The sequence below is a fragment of the Pleurodeles waltl genome, chromosome 2_2 (assembly GCF_031143425.1).
Source record: "Pleurodeles waltl isolate 20211129_DDA chromosome 2_2, aPleWal1.hap1.20221129, whole genome shotgun sequence".
In the NCBI taxonomy this organism is placed as follows: Eukaryota; Metazoa; Chordata; class Amphibia; order Caudata; family Salamandridae; genus Pleurodeles; species Pleurodeles waltl.
The window spans coordinates 1,104,978,968-1,105,002,620 of record NC_090439.1 but is presented as its reverse complement, the minus strand read 5'-3'; the positions used below and the strand labels follow the sequence as shown (position 1 = coordinate 1,105,002,620).

Here is a 23,653-nt window from a genome sequence, read left to right as displayed (position 1 = left end):
GTAGAAACGCCTCTAATACTGTCAGACCCATTGCTGGGTGCTGATCAGCACAGATTGAGTGTGCATGGTGCCGTTGTGATGCTTGCTGCTAGCTGCTATGTGCCCTGGTATCTGCATACTGCACTGTGCCATAGCTGGGATAATACACTGAGGCCAGATTACAAATCCAGCAGAAAAATAGCTTCTGAAACCAGGATTCATTCCTCCCGCTCTGCCAGCACTCCTACTTTCACCCTTCTGTAAATGCATCCCAAAAACTGAGCACCATGAGAAAATGAGAACCGACAAAGCTAATAGGTATAGCTTTTTATTAGGGAAATTGTTGGGCACATTAGTATGCATTGCCAACAGCTGTCCCAGAAAGAAAATACAATAATAAAGCAACACTTTGGACTACAAAAATATAGACAATGTGAGAACTGCCCATTTGCTAAAAAGACAGCATTAGTAAAGTTAAGTTGCAGCACAAAGACAAGTGTTATGAAAAGAAGTCTGAGACTGAAGTTTGAATTTTATGTTCCGAACTGAACTAGACATGCAAATCAATATATTGTATAGTTGATTACTTTTGACAAAGTGATAGCACTTTGTTAGACTTTTAAGAGGGCACATGTGTGTATATTTCTTTGCTTTGTGAACAAGAAAAAATGCAACATTCCCATAATAGCAGAGTAAAACATATGGACATGCAAAGGCAACTATTCACTAGTACTGTATCTTTTTTTGACAGACTGGGGCATCCAAACAACGCCCATTTCCCTAAACAGAAAAATATCATCCATCAGCAATTGAAAAGCCGCATTTTAAGCAAAGTAAATCAAAGAACTCATGTCTTAATTACAAGCTACTCTTGATGTTGTAAATGCTATATATGGTCTTGATGGACAGCCCGTCCAAGCAGCAGCAAACCATAAAAAGCACATTACATCAGGAGCCTTTCCATCTTGGGAGTTACATCAAATTATGTTTTCCAGTCTTTTACATCACAGTACTTTTAAGGAGGAGAGGAAGAGAGGGAGAGAGAGGTAGAGGTGAAGAGAAGCAGTGACATGGGAGAGAGGAAGAGACTGGGAGAGATGGAGAGTGGGAGAGAATGAGAGAGGGTGACAGAAAGAGAGGGACAGAGAGTAAAGTACTACAAAGTAATGGTACCCCTGATCTAATGACCACAATGTAATGCTACTTCTGATGTATTAACATTCAAAACTAAATCGTGCTCCACAAACACTGCTGACTGTAGTTTGCAGTTTTTGCCTCTTATCTAGCTTCATTACATCATGTAGAAGGCTGCTGAGGAACAATATGCAGGGCTTGTGATGTCACTGATATTCTCAGGGTGTGTGATGATACTCTATGTAAGGAAATGCCACTTTTTGTATGGTCAGCCCCCACGTTTTGACTGTTGCTGCTAATTTTTTGACTTAGAGTGAACTGAGGCCTGCTCATCAGACCTCGGTGCCAGTGCCTTGACCCTAAAAAGTGTATGTCGAATTGGCTTATATCATAGGCTAACTTACTTGTAAGCCCCTAGTATATGGTACCCAGACCATATAAGTTAGAGGGTCACTCCAGGGATTGCGGCACTGGACAAGCACTTTTTCACTGCTAGCCCAGCCTTGAGATTGCCAACAGCAGCAAAGCCAAGCCTCCCCAGTAATTTGTTTAAGTCACCTCTATGGGAGGCCTACCGAGCCTTAAGGCAGGGTGCAACATATTATACATCTTGCAGTAAAAATGTGACGTTGTTGTCAATCCGTTTTTTAAGGACATGTAGCCTCCTTGGTAGCCACACCTCTGGTTTGGGCTAGGGAGCTCCACACGCCAAGAGAGGGGCCCTGCCACATTGGAAGTGGGCAGAATGGTGCACTTGGGGATAGCCAGATGCCACACTTCTCAGGAAGTGGTCAACAAGAAGTAGGATACCTAGTAGCCAATTGGCTACAGACTGTGTCCAACCTGATGGCATTTTCTGGGCATTAAAAGGGCACCCTGAAAATCAGATCTTGACAGGACTGGAAGAAGGACTGCAGAAGCACTGCCTTGCTGCACTTGGGAATTGGCAAAGAAGGGCTGCACTGGCTTGGACTGAACCTGCTGGTTAGCAAAGGAGAGGGACTGTGCCTGCTATAGCATGCTTGTGGAGAAGTTGTCTCTGGAGCCAGCTGAAATAATAGACCCCATGGGTCAGTTGGCTGACCTCTTGTTTGCAGCATAGGGCCACAAAAGCTGAAGAAGTTTGGTGGGGCAAGCTGGTAGCCTAAATCTTCAAACTGCTGTTTCTTGTCGCCAGGCATCACCAGAGGCCAGGACCCAAAGCTCAAAATTAAACCCGAGTCTGCTGGACCCAGGGTAGTCATCGAAGTGCATCTTGATCACCCAAAAGACAAGTTGTTGCCCAGGAAACTATTTTGCTGTATACCAGGCAAGTGGTAGTCCAGTGGCGACTGTACTTCTGCCAGGACTGAGAGGACTTTAAGGGACATGGACCCCTGTGACCAGGACTGCCTCACCAAGTACTTAGAACAAGGAGTAGCTGCAGGAAGATCCCCTTCGACCTCATCGCATCTACATCTTTGAGCATCATCAGCATCCTGTATCTCTTGCATCAGGACCACGTTCATAGGAACCTACAAGCAAAGGGATAAACGTGCCTGGAACTAAAGACTTTTAAATGTTTCTGTGGACGTTGCTGGTCCCCCTGACTGGCTCCCTGTCAGAGTTGGTTATCTAAAATAACTCTAAGTAACCACATTGACAGTTGCCCAAAGTTTTTCTTGAAAACGTTTCTAAGTGTCACATTTGTTGAATTTTCCATTGTTTGCGGTTGAGTGAAAAGGTGCATATTTATTAAACCTTGCAAATTCTTTGTCTGGAACCTTCCAGGTGATCTTCTTCGTTGTGGTGTCTAAAAATACACTCTGGTGTCAGAATTCTTGAGTTTCTCAATTATTTATTCAATTGTTTTGTTCCTGTTTAAATGCTTTACACTTCCTCTTTTGTGTAAGCCTTGCTACTCAGAGCCACCGCTACACAGTGTTGAGCTGAAGTTTTTGCAAACAAAACCGACTGGTCCGAAAGGATTTTTATTAAGTGTATTACACTGTGAGGTTGCACAACCACACCATATAATACACCCATTTACCTCACACCCTGCTTCCCCTAAGCATGTTGGTGAACTGGCATCCATGAAATAGCACCTTCAGTCGGAGATTAGTTCCCAGTGGTACCACACCGGACACCTCTTCCCACAGACTGAATTCCATTTACTATTCTCTGGTCTTGCTCTACAAGAATGTGACAGAGCTGAGATAAACAGAAACTGCACATCACTGGATGCATCTGGTGCTTTGTTGTGCCAATAGTAGTAGGCGGCGAGCATCAAGGTCATTTTTAGGGATCCAGAATTTTTTTGAACATCAGACTTTGAGCCTGGGAGGAAAGAGAAAGACAGAAAAGGGAGAAGAAAGAAAGGAACATAGGGACACAAACAGAAAGCAGGATTGAAAAGAACCTCCCAGATTGATATAAAGAGACAGAATGCGCAGGCATGTCAAAGTGTGCATGAGGTGTAACCTCATGTCAGGCAGCCTTGGTATTGGCTACCCGAACTTTTAGTCCCCCTCTTACTTTGTTAAAAAAAAATAAAAAAAAAATTAAGCATTGATCCATTAACCTATCACGGTCCCATCCTTTCAACTCCCTCCCTCTATTACCCCCACATTCCGCTGACTCCTGCTGACGGTGCACTTCTGAAATCAATTAACGCCATTATTACCGCGCCAAATAAACCGCGCCTGCGTCACGTCCTCCGGCGCTTAACAACGTCGTTATTTCCTAGGCTGCCAGCGGCTCGCGCAGGCCTCGCGCCGCCCTCCCGAGAGCACGCGCCGGGGCTGAAGCGAAGCGCGTGTGCCCTGCGCGAGGAGAGGCCGGGTCCCCGCACTCAGTATCACCGCCTGGAGCGCCAGATCGTGCGCTCGCTTTATATGTTCCCTCTCTCTCTCCCCGGCCATCATTAGTAATTCAATTTTCTTTTTATTAGCGCCCTTATCTGCTGAGCAGTATAACGGCAGGGCTGACCCCCTTCACACGAGTAAATGTTTAAAATCCTTTTCCTGATTAATTTTGCCAGTTAAGGAATAAGAGGAGAAATTGGGCCTCAGCTCGTGGCCACCTCAATGAATAACGCTTAATGTTGATGGTGATGGAATTTCTAATGCTGGCGAAATTGACTGAACGCAGCAATTACGCTGCAATAGTAACTCAGGATGCGCCTCCCCCTGGTCGCAGCCTTTTGGTTATTTAAAACAATCCAATTTGCACGGCTAATTATATATTAGTGTTTTATCTGCCACTTGAAAATGAGAATGGGAGCTTGATACTAGGCTGGCATTAGCAGGGTTATTGTTGCAAATTACTTGATATCTGCTTCCTTTCACAGGAAGGGGAAATTAGGCAATCAATTGCTGATGAAGGAGGATGGATAAAGACTAAAGAAGGGAAGGCTGCCCTCTACTGGCCGAAGAACGAGAAGAACTTCAAGGTCCGTTACCAAATCCATCGGGATAGAGTCGCCCTGAAGGGTGTTGATATGTCAGCGCCAAGTTGTCAGGCAATTGTTTCTTCTGGACATAAGAGTCTATTGCAACAAGTATTTCTGTATCTAGTGAACGCAGAAACATTGAATGAAATGCTGCTATTCTGAATTTCTGAATTTGGGACTTTAATAATATCAGCCGAAAAAATGAAATTGACATTAATTAGACATTTCCACGCTAGCCTCCATAAATCAACATTCCAGCGAAACATGTCAGCTTTATAGGCCTTTTGGAATACACGGAAAACAGTAAAACAGCATTTTAAAGTAAGAAGGGTTTGGATGACACACCAAAAACCTTTTTTTCACCTACATCCTGGATCTGGAGTACCATTATGAAAGCAGATTCTGTGAAGTGCTTGATGTGCTTACCATGCCTCCACATGCAGCCCCTCAAACTTTTTTTTATATACGGAGAGAGACTTGTATTCAGGTGCGCAACACAGGTCCCTGCAACTGTTGAGGCCCCCTTTACTTTTCAGGGGTGACTCCACTCATTCCAAGGTAAGTGGATGTTTGTGAGATGTGGGAGGCTCAGGGGCTCCTTTTCACATTCTGCAGGGGGGGGCGTTATTTTGTATTTGGCCACCGCCTATATCATGCTGTGTGATTTGGGCACCATAAAATGTTGGCCCCACTAAAACACTCAATCTTCAGCCGTTCAAACACTGCTATTCTTGAATTGGAAATGCCAGCTCGACTATCACAGAAAGATCTAGACCTGTCAGGTTGTTATTCATGTTTAAAAATACAATCTCAAACACAGGCATCCCTAAATCTAACGCCGGGGGAGAATTCTAAAGTAAGGAATCTGTGGCTAGAAGTCTCAATTAGATGAACAAGTTGCTTACCTTCGGGAACACCCTATCTGGCAGAGACTCTATCTAGTTACAGATTCCTTACCTTAGAGTTACCCCCAGTCATCAGACTGGAACTGGTAATTGTTGAGCAGACCCTGCGCACTAGTGGGTGATGTTGTTCGGCTTCGCATCAGCCACACCGAAAGTGACGTGCGGAACCCACTTAGGTGCCAACCCAGCGCACTTACATAAGTTTCCTTTCACAACCTTTCCATGCTAGAGGCACGGAGCCATGAAGAATGCTGACAAACTGGTGTGTATCACTACAGGCGACAATAGGGTGACCGTATGCAGAAATCAGTTTGCAGAGCTGGGAGGATGTGGGGGGGGGGTGGGGGGGGGGGGGGGGGGGGGGGGGGAGGCCCGTAAGGAATCTGAAGCTACAGTCTCAACCAGATAAGGCGTTACCAAAGGTAAATAGCTTGTTCATCTAATAGAAACTTCTAGCCACAGATTCCTTACCTTAGAAAATATAACCAAGCAATAACTCCCCGGAGATAGGTCTGCAAAAAGATTAGACCAAAATGTTTTTAGGATCAAGTGGGCTAAATGCCTTTCACAACGGACTGACCATATAGGCAGTAGTGCTTAGTGAACGGGTTCATAGATGCCCACATTGCTGCCTGACATATGTCCAGGACAGGGACTCCGTGAGCTAATGCAGTAGTTACAGCCTTTGCTCTGGTGGAATGAGCACACAAAACCCTTAGGGGGTTGGTTTTTGGCCAGTGCACAGCAGATCTTTATGCAGAGCACCATCCATCATGAGATGGTCCTCTTCTGTGCAGATTTCCCTTATTGCGCCCCAACATACCCAACAAACAGTTGATTGTCCACCCGGAACTCTCTGGTACGATCAATGTAGAACAACAACACTCTTTTGGGGTCCAGAAGGTGGAGTATCGTCTCTCCTCATCTTTAGAAGGGTGGGGGGGGAGCAAAGAACGTAGACAATGCGATATTTTGGCCTCCATGGAAAGGTGTTACCATCTTCGGAAGGAAGAAAGCATGACTTCTCAGAACCAGTTTGTCTGGGTAGAATGTCAAGTAAGGAGGGTGCATGGAGAGTGCTTGCAGTTCTCTGACCCTCCTGACCGATGTTATGGCTACCAGAAAAGCTGTTTTTATAGTCATTTGCTGGAGTGGACAGTTGTGCAGCAGCTCAAAGGGCATGCACATGAGAAAAGTTAAGACCAGGTTGAGGCCCCATTGGGGGATAATGGATGGCGTGGGAGGAAACAAGTGTTGCAGTCCCTTGATAAAATCAGTCACAACAGGTGACTTGAATAATGAAGATTGGTCCGGTAACCATAAGAAAGCCGATAGGGCTGACAAGTAACCCTTACCAGTGCCCTAAGCAGAGCCCTGTGGGCAACAGAAAGAACAAAAACAGAGATCCTCGTAATCGGCTCCACCCCTTCTGCCTGGAATGACTCCTGGTGGCCCACTGCACTGGGAAACGTCCCCGCCCCCACAGACCACGCATGCAATCTAGGAATCATTCTGAACCCCTCACTATCCACGACCTGCCAAGTCAACGCCGTCTCTTCGTCAGGCTTCCACACCCTCCAAATCCTTAGAAAGATCTTCAAGTGGATCCCCTCTGACACAAGGAAGACAGTCACCCATCACTAGGAAACTAGACTACGGCAACGCACTCTATACCAGCATCACCAAGAAACTGCAATCAAAACTACAAAGAATCCAGAATTGACTCATCCTGGACAACCACCGACACAGTCACATCTCCTCCCACCTCAGCTACCTAAACTAGCGCCCAGTCAACAAGCGCATCATATACAAACTCCTGATATACACCTACAAGGCACTACACAACATAGGACTGGCATACATTAACCACCACCTCGCCATCTACGTACCCAACAGACAACTATGTTCGTCCCAGCTTGGCCTCACAGCCGCTCCCAAGATCCAGAAAAGCCCAGCAGGAGGAAGATCCGTCTCCTACCTCGTAGCCCAGACATGGAACACGCTACCTCTCAGACTCAGGCTGACAGCATCACTCAAGCAGTTCAGGAAGGACCTCAAGACCTGGCCCGTTGATTGAGCAGCACGCCCACAAACAGCCCCTAGAGACCCTACGGGTGATTAGCCATGCTTTAGAAATGATAGATTGATTAATTAAACAAACAACAAAGATTGGGATAAGGATGCAGAAAGACGGGGCCCGGACATCTTGTTTGGGGTCAAGGGCAACAAGTTTTTATGTTTACTTTGTCCTTGGGACAAGTAGGCCCAACCCTCTGCAGCACAAACCCTTTGGCTGCCTGTTTACAGAGAGTGGAACTCTCTGCAGTTGAGGTAATGTGTTTTCAAAAGATAATGCTGTTCGAACTTGTATTTATAGTTCATTATCTGAAAGCCTTGATTATTAGGGTGAGTGCTGTAAATAAATGTTTTAAGGTCACACTTCACTACTGACGTTGGTTCCAGTACAAAAAAAAACCAGCTGTGTATACACATGTTTGAAAACTTTAGGCTATGAGGCTAAGTATAATGCTCCCAGAATGCTCTCTGATTAGATGCAAATGAAGTGTCATTTAGTAAAATGTGTTGATGCATGGTAGTATTTCCCAAAAATATTTCTAATGGAAAATCAGTGTAACCATTTTCAACACGAATATGGGAAGCATGAAAATAAACAAACACTGACAAAGCCAACTGATCTGACATATTTTTATAAGTCTTTTAGTTTCATCAATGCGTGTCTTGTTTTGACATGGCTTTTGTAACACTTTATTGTTGTGGGAGCTACCAGGCCCTCAACATTGTAACAAACACTGCCAAAAAAAACCCCAACATTTTTTGAACTCTAAAAGCACATGTTGCCACCAGTGGCATAACAAAGGCCACCGCAGCCGCCCTCCAGGGCGCCCCTTTAGCACAGCACCTGCCCTGAGTGAGTCTGGAGAGGGGGCTCCTCCATGTTCTTTGCAAAGGGGCACCCTCCAGTTTCGTTACGTCACTGATTGCCACTGTAGTTCCTGACACTGAACAAAACTACTTTGTGTGCCAATATGCTCCTTGTGGAAGAGCAGAATGCAATCACTCACAGTAAAGCCAGCCAAAAGAGAGCGAAATATAATTTTTTATTAAACAAAATGTCTTTGTTAATACCAGACCTAATTAGGGACCAAGACCCACATGTAGGTAGCTTTTTGCATGTCACAAACAGCGACTTTCGTTGTTTGCGATGTGCAAAAAGCACATTGCGATGCACAAACCCAGTTTTGTGATTCAGTAACCTGGTTACCGAATCGCAAAACGGGTTTGCGAGTCGCAATTAGGAAGGGGTGTTCCCTTCCTAATAGCGACTCGCAGTGCAATGTAGGATTGTTTTGTGACCGCGAACGCGGGCGCAAACCAATCGAAGTTTGCACCCATTTCAAATGGGTGCAAACACTTTCGCAAAAGGGAAGGGGTCCCCATGGGACCCCTTCCCCATTGTGAATGTAACTGTAAACATTTTTTCAGAGCAGGCAGTGGTCCTGCGGACCACTGCCTGCTCTTAAAAAAATGAAACAAAAACGTTTCATTTTTTGTTTTTGTAATGCATCTCGTTTTCCTTTAAGGAAGCAGTCACAGACATGGTGGTCTGCTGTCTCCAGCAGGCCACCATCCCTGTGAGGGCCGCTATTCGCAAGGGGGTCGCAAATTGCGACCCACCTCATGATTATTCACTAGGTGGGCATTTGCGAAGCCCTTGCGAATCACAGATGGTGTCAGGGACACCATCCTACATTCGGATTTGCGACTCGCAATTTGCGGGTCACAAATCTGAACCTACCTACATGTGGCCCCAAATTCTTAAAGAAAGTCACAAAAGTGCACCCATGGTATATGTCGTACCCCTATAAAATATTTGTGAACTGTATTTTAGCATGGGTAAATACACATGTGTAGATTTGCTCATGTGAAAATCTATCGAGCATCTGCAAGTTCATTTTCCCTCCGGCCACTTTCTTCCCAACCCTGGAAGAAGTTCTAATTCTGCCATTGTCAGGAGTAAATGTCCAACCTTTCTTATTATGGGAAAATATTAGAGAGAAGCTGGTGAAAATCTTTAAAACATGCAGGTTAGTAGGTTTGCAGACTCAAAGGCATTCCAGCCCTGGAACTATTGCTTACTGCTTCCTCCAGCCCCAGTATGCAGATCTGCAGAAAGGTGGCAAAATAAGGAAATTGCTAGAGTAGGGATTGAAACTGCAAGTATTCAAGCCCTATTATGGTAGTAGCCCTGGCATAATCAGAGAGGCTATTATCAGAGCTCTTACATAATGAGATTGCTGCCATAATTTGTCGCCACACTACATGGCACCAAAGGGACAAGTAGATCTTTTTACAGGACAAGTAGATTTGAGAAGCAACCTGTCCCATGGACAAATAGATATTTTAATAAATTCCACACCCCTGGAAAGAGCATCAGTGTTTTTGGATCCACACCATGTGACAAACCTGTCCCAACAGCAGGCCTTATACCGTCTTAGTGGAGGGACGCCTACTGCCAAAATAACATAACAGGCTTTGGGAGAAAGGTTGAAAGCTGTCAGCTGTCACCGCTCAATCTCCAAGTATGAAATAGAAAGGCTTTTAATGACACTCTGATCACCAGCAGCTCCAGCGGACTGATGTGGAGTTGAGACTCGGCCGGATCAGATTTCTCTGACCTCCTCCTTTCCCTGGTAACCGCCCCAACCCATGAGTGATATATCTGTCACTATGATCATCTCTGAGGGGGTAAGGGAGATGGGTCTGCCACTGACCCAATCGTGGTTTGTCAGTCACCACTGCAAGTCTCTTATTGTTCCCACCGAGATCTGGACCATGTCGGAGGGATTTCGCTTATGTTGTGCTCACTGGGATATCAGGTTCCAATGTAGAGCCTGTATATGCCAACAGCCATTTGTTACCAGCAGGATGCAGGAGGCCATGAGGCCTCAGAGTCAGTCTCACCGAAATGCAGGATAAAGGCTTAAACATCAGAATCATAGCCTGAATATCTTGGACTCACTGTTAAGAGAGGATAGGCCCAAAACAGCACTTTGTCCAGAACAGTTCTGATGAAAGCGAGTGTCTGAGGGGGGAGTCAGATGTGATTTTAGCATGTTGATAGTGAACCCTAGCAAGTGCAGGAGATCTGCCGTTGTCTGGAGGTAGCAGCCAATCATTATAGTAGAGAAAGATAGAACTCCTGACTTCTGCAGATGTGATAAAACCACCGCAATCACCTTGGTCAACACCTGAGGGGCACTGGTAAGGCCAAAGGAGCACACTGCGACCTGAAAGTGCTCATGGCCCACTGTGAACCTCAGGTAACACCTGTGGGCAGGCAGGACGGGGAGGTGGAAATATGCGTCCTGCACTACCACCCAATCTCCCGGGTCGAGGGCATCCAGGCCTGAGCTAACATGAGCATCTTGAACTTTTTCTTCAGGAAGACATTGAGAAGGTGCAGGTCTAGAATAGGATGTAGGCCCTTGTCTTTTCTGGACACCAGCATCATGGGACAGATAGGGGGACAGAAGGCGATGGACCTGCTCAGGATACTGAAGGATATGAAAGGTATCATGGGATAAACTGGGGTACAGAAAGTGATGGGCCCGCTCAGGATTCTGAAGGATATGAAAGGCATCATGGGATAGGTTGGGGTACAGAAGGCGATGGGCCCGCTCATGGTACTGAACGATATAAAAGGCATCATGGAATATACTGGGCTACAGAAGGTGATGGTGAAAACTGAAGGAGGGGGGAAGAAGGACAGGTTACTGGAGGAGAGAAGACAGACCGGAATACTGAAAGAGATGGGGGCGGGGCAAAGATTCTGGAGTAGATGGGGCAGGGTGGGAAACAATAGGCGATGGGCCAGTTCAGGAAAGTTGAAGATGGTGCCATACTGCATGCTGAAGTGCATGGGACAGGCTGGAAAGCTGAAGGAGATGGCGCAGACCTGCCTACCGGAGTGATCGGGACAGGAAGTCATACTAAGGGCGATGGAGCAAGGGCAGGATACTGTACACGTGGGTGGCCAGGATACCCTAGAAGGGTTAAAAACAGGTATCTTTGTTGTGCACCCACAACAAGCACAAGTCACAAATCATATAATATTGACCCTAATGAGCAGCACAGTGCAACAGTTAGCACTGAGATCTGCCTCTCTCAAAGAATGTGCTGCGGTGGCCGTGCACTCCAGATGCTTGGTTCTCAACTCTGGAGTGCTCTGCCAATGTTGTCACCAGCAGAGAGCAGAATAGTAACCCCTCCCCTGACCCTCCGCGGTGCACCTGCATGTTGTTCCCCAGCACCTTCCTGTGCCTCGAGTCGTGATGCTCCAGTCCCTCACCGTCCCTCTTCCACTCTATTCTCTGCCTTTTTTTAATGGTAGATGCTTTTAAAACGTGCCAGAGTTGCAAAGTCATCAGCAGTGGCTAGTCATATAAAAAACAGAAAGTACCTTGTACTGGAAAGCATAGAAGGTGGCTGATGCTTTGCATTGTCACACTGCAACAAACATTGTGGCAACCATCTAAGAAGTATGGAAATATTGTTTTGTATATTTTAATGGTGGGCGTCACATTGCATCATCACGTTGTCTGTGTTTTCTATACTTTTATGATGGTAGAGGGTAGAGGAATTCTCTTACTCTGGGTTGACACAGCTGGGCAGATCTGGTGCAAGCGAAAGAGGCATAAAGGTTAATAATCCCCAATACCAATTAGACGAGGTTTTATTTGTTTTGTAATCGCTGTTAATCAGAGTAGGAAGTTGATTGTGGGAGTGCCTAGAAGCCGTTTTACCAGGTTTCGGGAGGAGAGTAAGCAAAACAAGCATTTGCAATGCAATGGGTCTCGCATTTGCTCGAGTTAGAGCTATTAGCTTTGTAAATTCCTAACTGGACTTTTCTTGCCACATAAATTGAAAATGAAAAGTAAAACAGTTTCACATAAGCGAGCCGATTCAAAGCGCCACGTCGTCATGAGGATCAGCATGAAGAGACACAAAAAAGGAAAAAGAAGTTCGCTCACAGTCAAACTTATCAGCAAAAGTGCAATTAGCCATGTAACAGGGGCGATGGCCAAGGCGGTAACAAAACCCCCCCCAAGAAGGGACAAACGTAAACTATTTACCAATGTCATCAAAGGATTTTTGAAGGGCAAGTCCATGAACGAGTGATAGTGAAGTGATGGACTTGGGGTGAGCGTGATTAAAAGCCCAGATGCATACCAACACGCCGGAAAAGCAGCGCTCGATCTAAAAACACAAGTGTAGGGAAGCGTTACGACTGCTGAAGATGTTTTTATATCTCTTCCTCAAAAGAAGGACCAGTAGCAACATCCTTAACAGCACCTCTCATCTCATGCGAGTGATGGAGGCTACCACAGCTCCTCTCTGCCCTGCGTGGATCCGGGCATCCTTGGCCAAACGGCCAGATGTACTGTCTTCAGGCATCTGAGGGCCACCTTAGTCCTCTCCCTACACTCTGCTGATTGGTTCGTCATCTTTAGAAAGCCCCACACGCATTTTTGAGCTGCAATATAGTCTACTACTTCATACTGTCAGTCTGTCCTTTGTGGTGTCCAGTCACCGCCTTGTGGTGAAAATGTAACCCCCCCCTCTCTCAAATCTTCCTGGGCATCCATAACAACGGTAAAATCTCGTCAGTCTCCTGATGGTGGAGTATCTCTTCCAGCCTCCTAACGACCAATGCTCCCACACAGTACAAAAAAACTGTCTCCCAAGGGGGTGCACCCTCAGGAACCCCACCTGAAAGAGCTCAGGCAATCGTGGGATACGTTATCACAACAGCACCCCTGTAGCCTTCTAAATCTACCGAAGGAAGGGCACCCCTGTCTCAGGGATCACCTGGAGAGCAGGTGGGGCCCATCTTATGAAGCTTCTTATGGGAACTCCCAGGGGTACCATAACCCTCAGATATACAATGGAGCAATGTATGCCATGAGTCCATTGGTGTTCTGTTAATGAAGGCACAGGAGGCTGAGCCACTGACACAGACTCCCTCAGTATGGAGTCACCCAGACTCCCTCACTGGTCATACATGCTCCCTCACAGGTTCCCTCACTGATCACCCACGCTCACTCACTGGTAACGCAAGCTCACTCACTGGTCACACAGCCTCACTCACTGGTCACACAGGCTCACTCAGTATGGATTCACCCAGACTTTCTCACTGGTCACCCAGGCTCAACCGCTGGTCACACAGGCTCCCTTGCTGGTCACACAGATTCCCTCGCTAGTCACACCCGCTCTCTCAATGGTCAGTCTTAATGACTGGTCACAGAGACTCACTCACTTGTCATACTCACTCAGTCCCTGATGACAGACTCCCTCGCTGGTCACACAGGCTCTCTTGCTGGTCACACCGGCTCCCTTGCTGGTCGTAAAAGCTCACTGACTGGTCACAAAGGCTCCCTTGTTGGTCACACATATTCCCTCGCTAGTCACACCCGCTCCCTCACTGGTCACACAGTCTTGCTGACTGGTCACAGAGACTCACTCACTTGTCATACTCACTCCCTCCCTGATGACAGACTTCCTCGCTGGTCACACAGGCTCCTTTCACTGGTCACACAGATTCTCTCGCTGGTCCCACAGGCTCATTCCTTGGTCCCACAGGCTCATTCCTTGGTCCCACAGGCTCATTCCTTGGTCACACAGGCTCCCTCACTGATCACACGGGCACGCTGACTGGTTAACCTGTCTTGCACACTGGCCTCCCCGTCTGACTCACTGATCACTTGCAGGGTTGGATTGGCAAGCGGGCAGTCGGGCGTCATCCGATGGGCAGGTGCCAGAGTGCCAGTTTCTTAGAGGACAACTGCAACAATATCCCAGAGGCCACCCGGCCTCCACCATGTCTACCTGACTAGGCTACTTTTATATGTGGCTGGCAAGGACAGGCTGACTACAGGCACACAGTGCTGTGCTTAGAGGTGGGGGGCTGGTGCTGCGTGAGCAGCTTGGCTCAGACTCCAGAAGTCGTGCTTTTCCCCACTCCTCCCCCGCCACACAGAGATGAGTGTAACAGTCAGGTCTTGCTCTGAACATTAGGCCCCTCTGTGGGAGGGGGCTGGGTGGGTGGAGCAGCTCAGCACAGAAGCACTGTCTTTGATGTACTCCTCTGCCAGGCACTCACACTGAGGCCGTGGTGGGCAGAGGAGAAAGGAGCTCGAGGTGGCTGAGAGACCATGCTGGGAGGCCAAGTCACGTGTTGCTGCCACTGGGCCATTTCTCTTACGGCCCAAAGGCTGAGTGTTGTCCATGATCCCTCACCCACAGGGATGGTGGTTGCGGAAGGGGGCTTCTCATTCATCTCATGGTAGGTGGGAGTGGAGGTAGTATTCGGAGGCCTCACTGAAAGACCAGGTGTTGCTCTACCTCTTGCGCTGCACTCGCCTTGGCCTCAGAGGGTCAGCCCAGACCGGAAGCAATATGTTTCAGTTTCACCTGAACTCTCTATCAGGCCTTCACATGCAGGCACTGGTGGGTGTGGGAGTGTGCAAAGGCTCACGGGCTGTGCTGGGAGGCCAGTTTAGGTGCTGTCGCCACTGTGACATTTTAACCGTGTGAAATATCAATGATCAACTTACCTGCAAAAATCCCTTTCTGAGACAGCAACAAAAGTACTTGCTGGATAGATCTGTGCTTTATCTAGTAACGGTTTTGACTCACCATAGGTTAGCATAGAGGGTTAACGTGCCTGCTGCAAAACACAACGTGTAACATGCTGATCACAGATTTGTAATTTATGTAGATAGGTCAGTGGGTATTGGTTTCGTCACAGAGGTCCTTTTGTTACTTGCAGTTCATAACTTACAACCCTTCCACTGTAGCCCAGTGAGCTATAAATTAGCATCAAGGCTCTGCATCCAACCGCAAGGCATAGGAATAGAACAATATAATTTTTTTCTTTATTCTAAGGTTGCTAAAACTGTTTTTCTGGGTAGTAATAAAGTATTATTAGTAGTGAATAACAGGATATTATACACTACTGGTAGTATTAAAAACAAGCACTAGCAAAGGCAATAGGTCCCGGCTATGCAAGCTAGTGGCTTTGTCAATGTTTTGGTGATGTTGCACAGCAAGGCAGCTGTGGTGCTGCATGATGGAAATTGGGGAAAAACACTATAATACGGCCACGAGTGCCCTCATCATAGTGCTTCTTTGTGTTGTGGCAGGTGGATGGGGGCAAGCAGTGACAACTGAGATGGGGTAAAGTAATGACAACATGAGGGATGGAGGAAGGGACTGATGATTGTTTTCTTTTAAGAAACAAAATCTCTACGATACAGCCAGTGCTGGCTGTGTCCTTGCATTTTTTTGTTTTGTTGTGGTGGGTTGGTGAGGGGGCAACATGGACGGTGGCATGGATAGTGGCAGAAGGATACCACTAGGGACTGCAACAAGACGGATAGGTGGAGGGGGTCAAGCAACAGCACAGATGGTAGGGTAACAAACAACAAAATCGAGGAGGGGAGGGAGCAAGCGATAACCTGGAGGGAGCGAGGGGCAAGCAAAACCACAGAGCAGCTGTAGGCAAGCAACAACATGGCCAGCGAGTGGGGGAAAGCAACAACATAGCCAGCAAGTGGGGGCAAGCAACAACAGCAAGTGGGACAAAAGCACATGGGTAGGGGTGGAGAGAAGCACAGGAGGGAGACTGCCTTCAAAGACATGCACTCTTACGGAGTGCTTCAACAAAAAAAAAATGTAGCTCCAAAAGCGCAAGCAGTGGATGGAAACAAGTGCTTGGTCATGCTTTGGGGGAGGGACAAAGTCTAAGAGAAGCCAGCACATGCTGACCAAAAAGGAGCAAGTCAATGAGAAGGAGGATGAAGCTAACCAAATGTAAGCAATGGGCAGGCTTGAAGCCTTCTGTAAGTTAAATGCTTTGCAAATGACAGTGTATGTGCAATCTCAGGTGAGACCTAAGAAGGGGCAGAAACAGGGCAGAGCTCCCACTGAAAATGAGAGCTTTTGTTCTCTGAAACCCCTCTGTAGTAAATCATCAAGAGGAGAACTTTCAGAGTCACTTTTTTGTCATTGTAGGCTCTTTTCCTGGAGATCCTGACCTAGCCCCTCTCCACCTTTGCTTTGTACTCAATTTGTAATTTGTGACAATCTGGGTCGGAGCCACAGTTGCCTCAGAGTGGGACTCTCACTACTTTTTACAAGATGTTGAGACGCGAAAGTATTCAGTTTTTACCTCTGCGTTATTTCCAGGCCTGACCCCCAAGCTTTAAGAGGCTTACTTTACCCCACATTTCCCCAAAAATTACACCATGTTACTAGCCAAGCAATGTTTTGTGAAAGGTCACACTTCTCGAATACGGGCCACTTTTTGGGGGGGGATTGCCCGGGCCTATTTTTGGCCCCAATCCGACTCTGATCACTTGGCCTAAAAAGCACAGATGCGTGTTCCCCAAGCTATGCCGGCGGCCTACCTATACCAAGACCCATCGAAAGAGACGAGGCTGCGCTGAAGCGGTCGCCCGCTTGGATTTTTTAAAACGCTTAGCACTAGATTATATTTTGCCGAGTCCAGCAAGTAACGAGGGTAGAGCATCTGAAATAAAGCTACATTAGCCAATAGAGCATAAAATAATAACTTCTGTAGCCCACTCTCTACTTACGGTATGCGAATTTATGACTGTTGATATTGGAGCCAAAGGCCACTTGGAGGCGCTATTGCACCACGAATGGCGAGGTTGTGTCTCACAGAAATACGCTCACATTACAATGGTATTAAAATGCAAGCCTCCTTTAAGCCCTCATAAACTGCAGTTTGAGTGATATCTCCTTTTCTCGCACATTCTGGAATTATGACTGTTAAGAAACGCCATCCCCGGGTACATTTTGGCCTGGTAAATACCGGAAGAAGCATATGCGAGGTAAGCACCAAAAATCCCCATGTTATTCCTCAAAAACCTGCCAGAACTGAATTATTGAATCTGATAAATCCCAAAACGCCTCGGTGTGGCCTTCGTCGGATGAAGTACGTTTTCCATGAAGTAATCATCGACTGGAAATGAGGGGCTCCGCCATAAACAATGCAGCTGTACATTCCTACAGGGAGGGCAGAGCAGGCCGGATTTGAAAAGAGGGGGTGCCTAAAGGGCACATAGTGAAACAAAAGGATGGGAGAACACCGGCACCCCCCATGGCTGCTCAGTGTGCTCTCTGGGGCTGCCTGGCACAGCCCTGGATAGTACTGCAGAGCGAGAACACAAACACGAGCGGAAATATTCAAGGGCTTCGTGTACAGGGAGTGCAGAATTATTAGGCAAGTTGTATTTTTGAGGATTAATTTTATTATTGAACAACAACCATGTTCTCAATGAACCCAAAAAACTCATTAATATCAAAGCTGAATATTTTTGGAAGTAGTTTTTAGTTTGTTTTTAGTTTTAGCTATGTTAGGGGGATATCTGTGTGTGCAGGTGACTATTACTGTGCATAATTATTAGGCAACTTAACAAAAAACAAATATATACCCATTTCAATTATTTATGATTACCAGTGAAACCAATATAACATCTCAACATTCACAAATATACATTTCTGACATTCAAAAACAAAACAAAAACAAATCAGTGACCAATATAGCCACCTTTCTTTGCAAGGACACTCAAAAGCCTGCCATCCATGGATTCTGTCAGTGTTTTGATCTGTTCACCATCAACATTGCGTGCAGCAGCAACCACAGCCTCCCAGACACTGTTCAGAGAGGTGTACTGTTTTCCCTCCTTGTAAATCTCACATTTGATGATGGACCACAGGTTCTCAATGGGGTTCAGATCAGGTGAACAAGGAGGCCATGTCATTAGATTTCCTTCTTTTATACCATTTCTTGCCAGCCACGCTGTGGAGTACTTGGACGCGTGTGATGGAGCATTGTCCTGCATGAAAATCATGTTTTACTTGAAGGATGCAGACTTCTTCCTGTACCACTGCTTGAAGAAGGTGTCTTCCAGGAACTGGCAGTAGGACTGGGAGTTGAGCTTGACTCCATCCTCAACCCGAAAAGGCCCCACAAGCTCATCTTTGATGATACCAGCCCAAACCAGTACTCCACCTCCACCTTGCTGGCGTCTGAGTCGGACTGGAGCTCTCTGCCCTTTACCAATCCAGCCACGGGCCCATCCATCTGGCCCATCAAGACTCACTCTCATTTCATCAGTCCATAAAACCTTAGAAAAATCAGTCTTGAGATATTTCTTGGCCCAGTCTTGACGTTTCAGCTTGTGTGTCTTGTTCAGTGGTGGTCGTCTTTCAGCCTTTCTTACCTTAGCCATGTCTCTGAGTATTGCACACCTTGTGCTTTTGGGCACTCCAGTGATGTTGCAGCTCTGAAATATGGCCAAACTGGTGGCAAGTGGCATCGTGGCAGCTGCACGCTTGACTTTTCTCAGTTCATGGGCAGTTATTTTGCGCCTTGGTTTTTCCACAAGCTTCTTGCGACCCTGTTGACTATTTTGAATGAAACGCTTGATTGTTCAATGATCACGCTTCAGAAGCTTTGCAATTTTAAGAGTGCTGCATCCCTCTGCAAGATATCTCACTATTTTTGACTTTTCTGAGCCTGTCAAGTCCTTCTTTTGACCTATTTTGCCAAAGGAAAGGAAGTTGCCTAATAATTATGCACACCTGATATAGGGTGTTGATGTCATTAGACCACACCCCTTCTCATTACAGAGATGCACATCACCTAATATGCTTAATTGGTAGTAGGCTTTCGAGCCTATACAGCTTGGAGTAAGACAACATGCATAAAGAGGATGATGTGGTCAAAATACTCATTTGCCTAATAATTCTGCACTCCCTGTAGTTTCCACGCTACTGCTACTCAACAGTGGCGTTTTTAGTGACAAGAAATGCAAGGAAAGTCACACAAAAAGCGTGTCGGCACTGCCGGAGCAGGGGATCAGAAAAGGCCATCAAGGCTCGGGGGTCCTATTCCACGAAAATAACCTTTACCCATAAAAAGGAGGAAGACGCCTGGAAACATTTATTGACACTTTAAAAATGTGTTTACGTAATTTTAGGTTACCACCGAGTTTACACTAGGCCTGGGTTAATTTCGAGTACATTTCGTCAGAGGAAGTTACGCGAAATACCCGAACATTCTGCAAAATGATGTGTAACGATGCAAAATGGCGATGCGCATATGGCGCTACTATTTTTAAGGGGAAAATGCATCATCACAACTAGTTTAGGCGTCTGGATACATTCCGTTCTAACAACGAAGCAAAGAAATCAAGCGTTAGGTAAACAACAGTGTTCTTATTCGTGTTAATTCCAGTGGTAGGTTTTTTTTTTTACCTGAATCAAATCTCAATTACATGGCGTGTCATGATGGTGGAATCTCGATTATTTTGCGTAAGAAATACAATGCAAAATGCCATAAATTGGCATCGTTAAAAACTTTAAGCCGAGCTTAGTTTAAACATGCACGCATAGCACTGTACATAACATGTGTTTCCTTCCCCACCTGGCACGAATTTAGGATGTTTACAGATCAATGTATGCGGGGCACCCACTTAGCGCAAACCATTGACATTCTAACAGAAAGAGGGTTCTGACAGGAGTTTCCTCTGGCACGGTTAACCAAATGACCGTGTCAGAGACTGCGATTCTAGCTGGGGGGGCACCAGTTCTAGCGTTCCTCACACCCCTTGTCGCACATGCCCACTTAGATCTTCCCATTTTGGAAAAAAATAAATGGCATATGAAATTATTCAAATGAATAAATTCTCTTTCTAGCGTCCAAAAACTGCCATGCCTCTCTAAATGTTACTGTCCCCATTCAAATAACAGCGGTTAAAACCTTTAGAGCAACAACTGTTCCAAGAGCGCTCACCTGGGAGGTCAGAAGTAGGGACCAATGTTAGCTGAATGGACTGAACGGCTTGAATATCAAAAGCAGCTTTCGGTGGGCACTGGCTGGCCAATGAGCAGTGCGCGAAGCTCACCGACTTCTACTTGAAGAGCAAACACCGCAGAACCAACCCAGGGTGAACCGCTCCCCTCTCCCGAAAAGAGCGAAAGTTGTGGGGCTGTAGTTCCCCACACAAACAAAAAGCTGAATTGAGGAATGCCTGTAAACTTCTCAGCCCGTGGCACTCTCTCAGGCCGCCTTCTCGAGTCCGTCACTTGGTTCACCACTGCCCGCTCCAGACGGGAGCAACCATATGCAAAGCGGTCTTGGAATTCCTCACATAAAACAGTCCAGCCACAACTGCCACTCCACATGTTCTCTGAAAGGGAACACAAGAAACCCCAAACTGGTTTCAGTCAGTCAGACAATCGTAATATGATGGGGTACACCGACCCAGCCCTCAGCATCAGGGAGCTGTGCAACACAGACTGCTGGCCAAGGCCTGGTGACCCCCGCTCACTGCGCTTTACTCATCATTCTCTTCGTTGACATGTCCCAGTATTAATGTTGAGCATTTACTACATACATGGGACGCTGGGAGCGAATGGACAGAACAGCTCCTTTGAGCCCAGGCTCTTAGTGTTGCCCTTTCCACCAATGTATGGAATTCACGTTGTTACTATGGCAAGTGTGCAGATCATTTCTTCATTCTTACATTCAACATTATCTACCCTATATCACAATTCATTTCCTAAGTGCCCACCCAGACTTCCACACAGAAGATGCTGAGATTCGCGTGGTCACGCTACTGTCTCTCTAAAAACAAATTAGTTACCGTAAACAGTATTGTCAGGATTTGCACTGTTCCATTTCAACCCACGGATACATAAATGATACAGTAAACCAAGCTCCGAATAACTGCTCTATTGTATTTTACTCTCCTGTGTGTTTCTGATAAAATAACTATTTTCCATTTTGAACAATACTTATTTCAATGCACCACTGATTGATAAGAACTTAATAACTGCATGGTATGCTGTTGTTTTTCGATGCTTTTCTTTTATATGCAATAAAAAGATTTCCCCCAAAAAATACTTATTCCATTGCACAGCAATCATTCATTTGTAACATGGCTGAACAGCTTGCAGTAAGATTTACTTTAGAAAGAACCTTACAACAATTACACTTTAACTCACCAGCTCTTTTAGTAGAACAGCGACACGCCTAAGATACTCAAGTATCACAATTACAGACCCTTCATAGCACAGTCATATCATTTGACCACGACTTTAATTGTTTTCACATTATGGGCCTCATTTAGAGTTTGACGGAGGGGTTACTCCATTACAACGATTATGGATATCTCGTCCACCGAAATATAAACCACACAGGACATAATGGGATTTATATTTCGGCAGATGGGATATCCATCACCGTTGTGACCAAGCAACCCCTACAGGAACGCAAAAGGATGATGGACGGAGTGCTGACCAATGCAAACACTCACCCCCAGTCACAGATCTGGTTTTAAATCATCGTTTTTTTGCTCACCCTGCTACCCCAGTTTGGACCCAGCCTTATGTAAATCGGTCTTGATCTTGTTCCTCATGGGAACAGTCCAGCCCGAACTGCCAAGCCAGGTCCTCCTTGGACCGGAAACAAGCATCCTAGGACCAGTTTCAGGGTATCACCCTTTGTCAGCCATGCTAGCTTGAATCCAGTGGCACAGTGAGCACGGGACTCACGTCTGGGCATACCCTTCCCACTTAGGGCAACTTTAGCAACGCAAAAGGATGGTGGACAAAGTGCTGAAGTAACCCCTCCGCCAAACTCTAAAATCAGGCCACATATGCTTTAGGTATACATTATTTTTAAATTGGATTTGATGCACTTGAGTGACAGTTACTGCCTACATTAAAAAAAAATATATTCTCAGGAAATAAAGTAGATTTTGGTGTGGACAGTTTTACTTTACAGAGCCTCAAAAAAGCAGACAAGCATACAAGCCAGAGCGAAACACGTCTACTGATCAAGAAAGACAATCAATACAATCAATACAATGAAGTAAGAACTGAAATCTAAGAATCCAGTGTTCATTTTGTGACTCAATAAGTCCCATAAAAGGAATATTTGTTTCCACTCTATCCAAACTTGCACAAATATTCTAGATGGTGAAGTCAACCACAGAGGGAACCAAAAGCATAACGTTTAAATTCCATTTGAAAAAAAACTGGCATGACAGTGTGGTTCCAGAATTTGGTTTACTCAAAGGCATTTGATATTTATTGTCACTGATCAAGATAGTTATTTGTAATCATAGTGATTTAGATCAACACTTTTGAACAGATTAATGCACAAAGGTTTTTCTTTCTACACCGTTCAAGTCAAGTTCAACATTTTCTTGAGGTCACATTCTTTGGACTGAGAAACTGAACACTGGTCACCACCTTCAAGTCAGAGATTGATTCTCAGTCTTAGGTGTCCTTTCAATCAAAGGCTTGGCTCTAGAAATTGTAATCCCATTCAGGGGAAGATGTGAAATGAACACATCTTACTTCTTAAGGAAAAGAAAACCACGACATCAGCGGGGATGATGATCTACAATGGAGCCATTCCACAGTCAGTTGAGTTGCAAGGAATTTAGGTTGTAAGAATATCTGTTCTTCCCACTAGTTCTTCCTACTAGCTCTCTGAGTGTTGCAGCATTCAGTAACTTGCCACATGAAGGTTTAACATTCAAGCAAGCAAGAGCAGCAATAAAAAACTATCACATCTCTGTAGGAATCCACAGATAGAATTTGATCCATCAAATAAACATTGTGGTGGGGAGTGGCATCTTTAGAAATTATTTTTAAAGTGGGGTGGAGTCATACAGTGGCCCACAGATAAAACTAGTAGGGATACCTACAAAGGGCTCTTGTAGAGAGTATTTATGTGTGAAGAGACACATATATATATATATATATATATATATATATATACACATACAAACACTTTTTTGCAATAAAAAGTATTTAGGAAATAATCTATGTGGAAGTGTCTGTTTTCATGTTCCTGTTGTCACAAGGCAGGGGCAGCATTTAACAACTGTGGTGGGGGCCCAAGGAAGGGACTGGACAAACAAAGCTGTGGCTGAGGCCTCATCTACCTCCCCCAAAATAGGTGCCAGGGATGGTGGAGAAAACTCCTTCGCTGGAACATCCTCCGAATTTAGCACTTCCCCTAGAAATCTGAAAATGTCAGTCACCACTCAACATTAAATCAGGCCATGACACATTTGTA

At 45.8% G+C, this 23,653-nt stretch overlaps 1 protein-coding gene across 2 annotated transcripts in view; it reads right to left on the bottom strand.

Moving 5' to 3' along the window:
- Window positions 1-23,653, bottom strand: part of ZC3H3 (zinc finger CCCH-type containing 3) — a 1,347,955-nt gene that overhangs the window by 1,281,024 nt on the left and 43,278 nt on the right. The gene's annotated exons all lie outside the window — the stretch shown is intronic.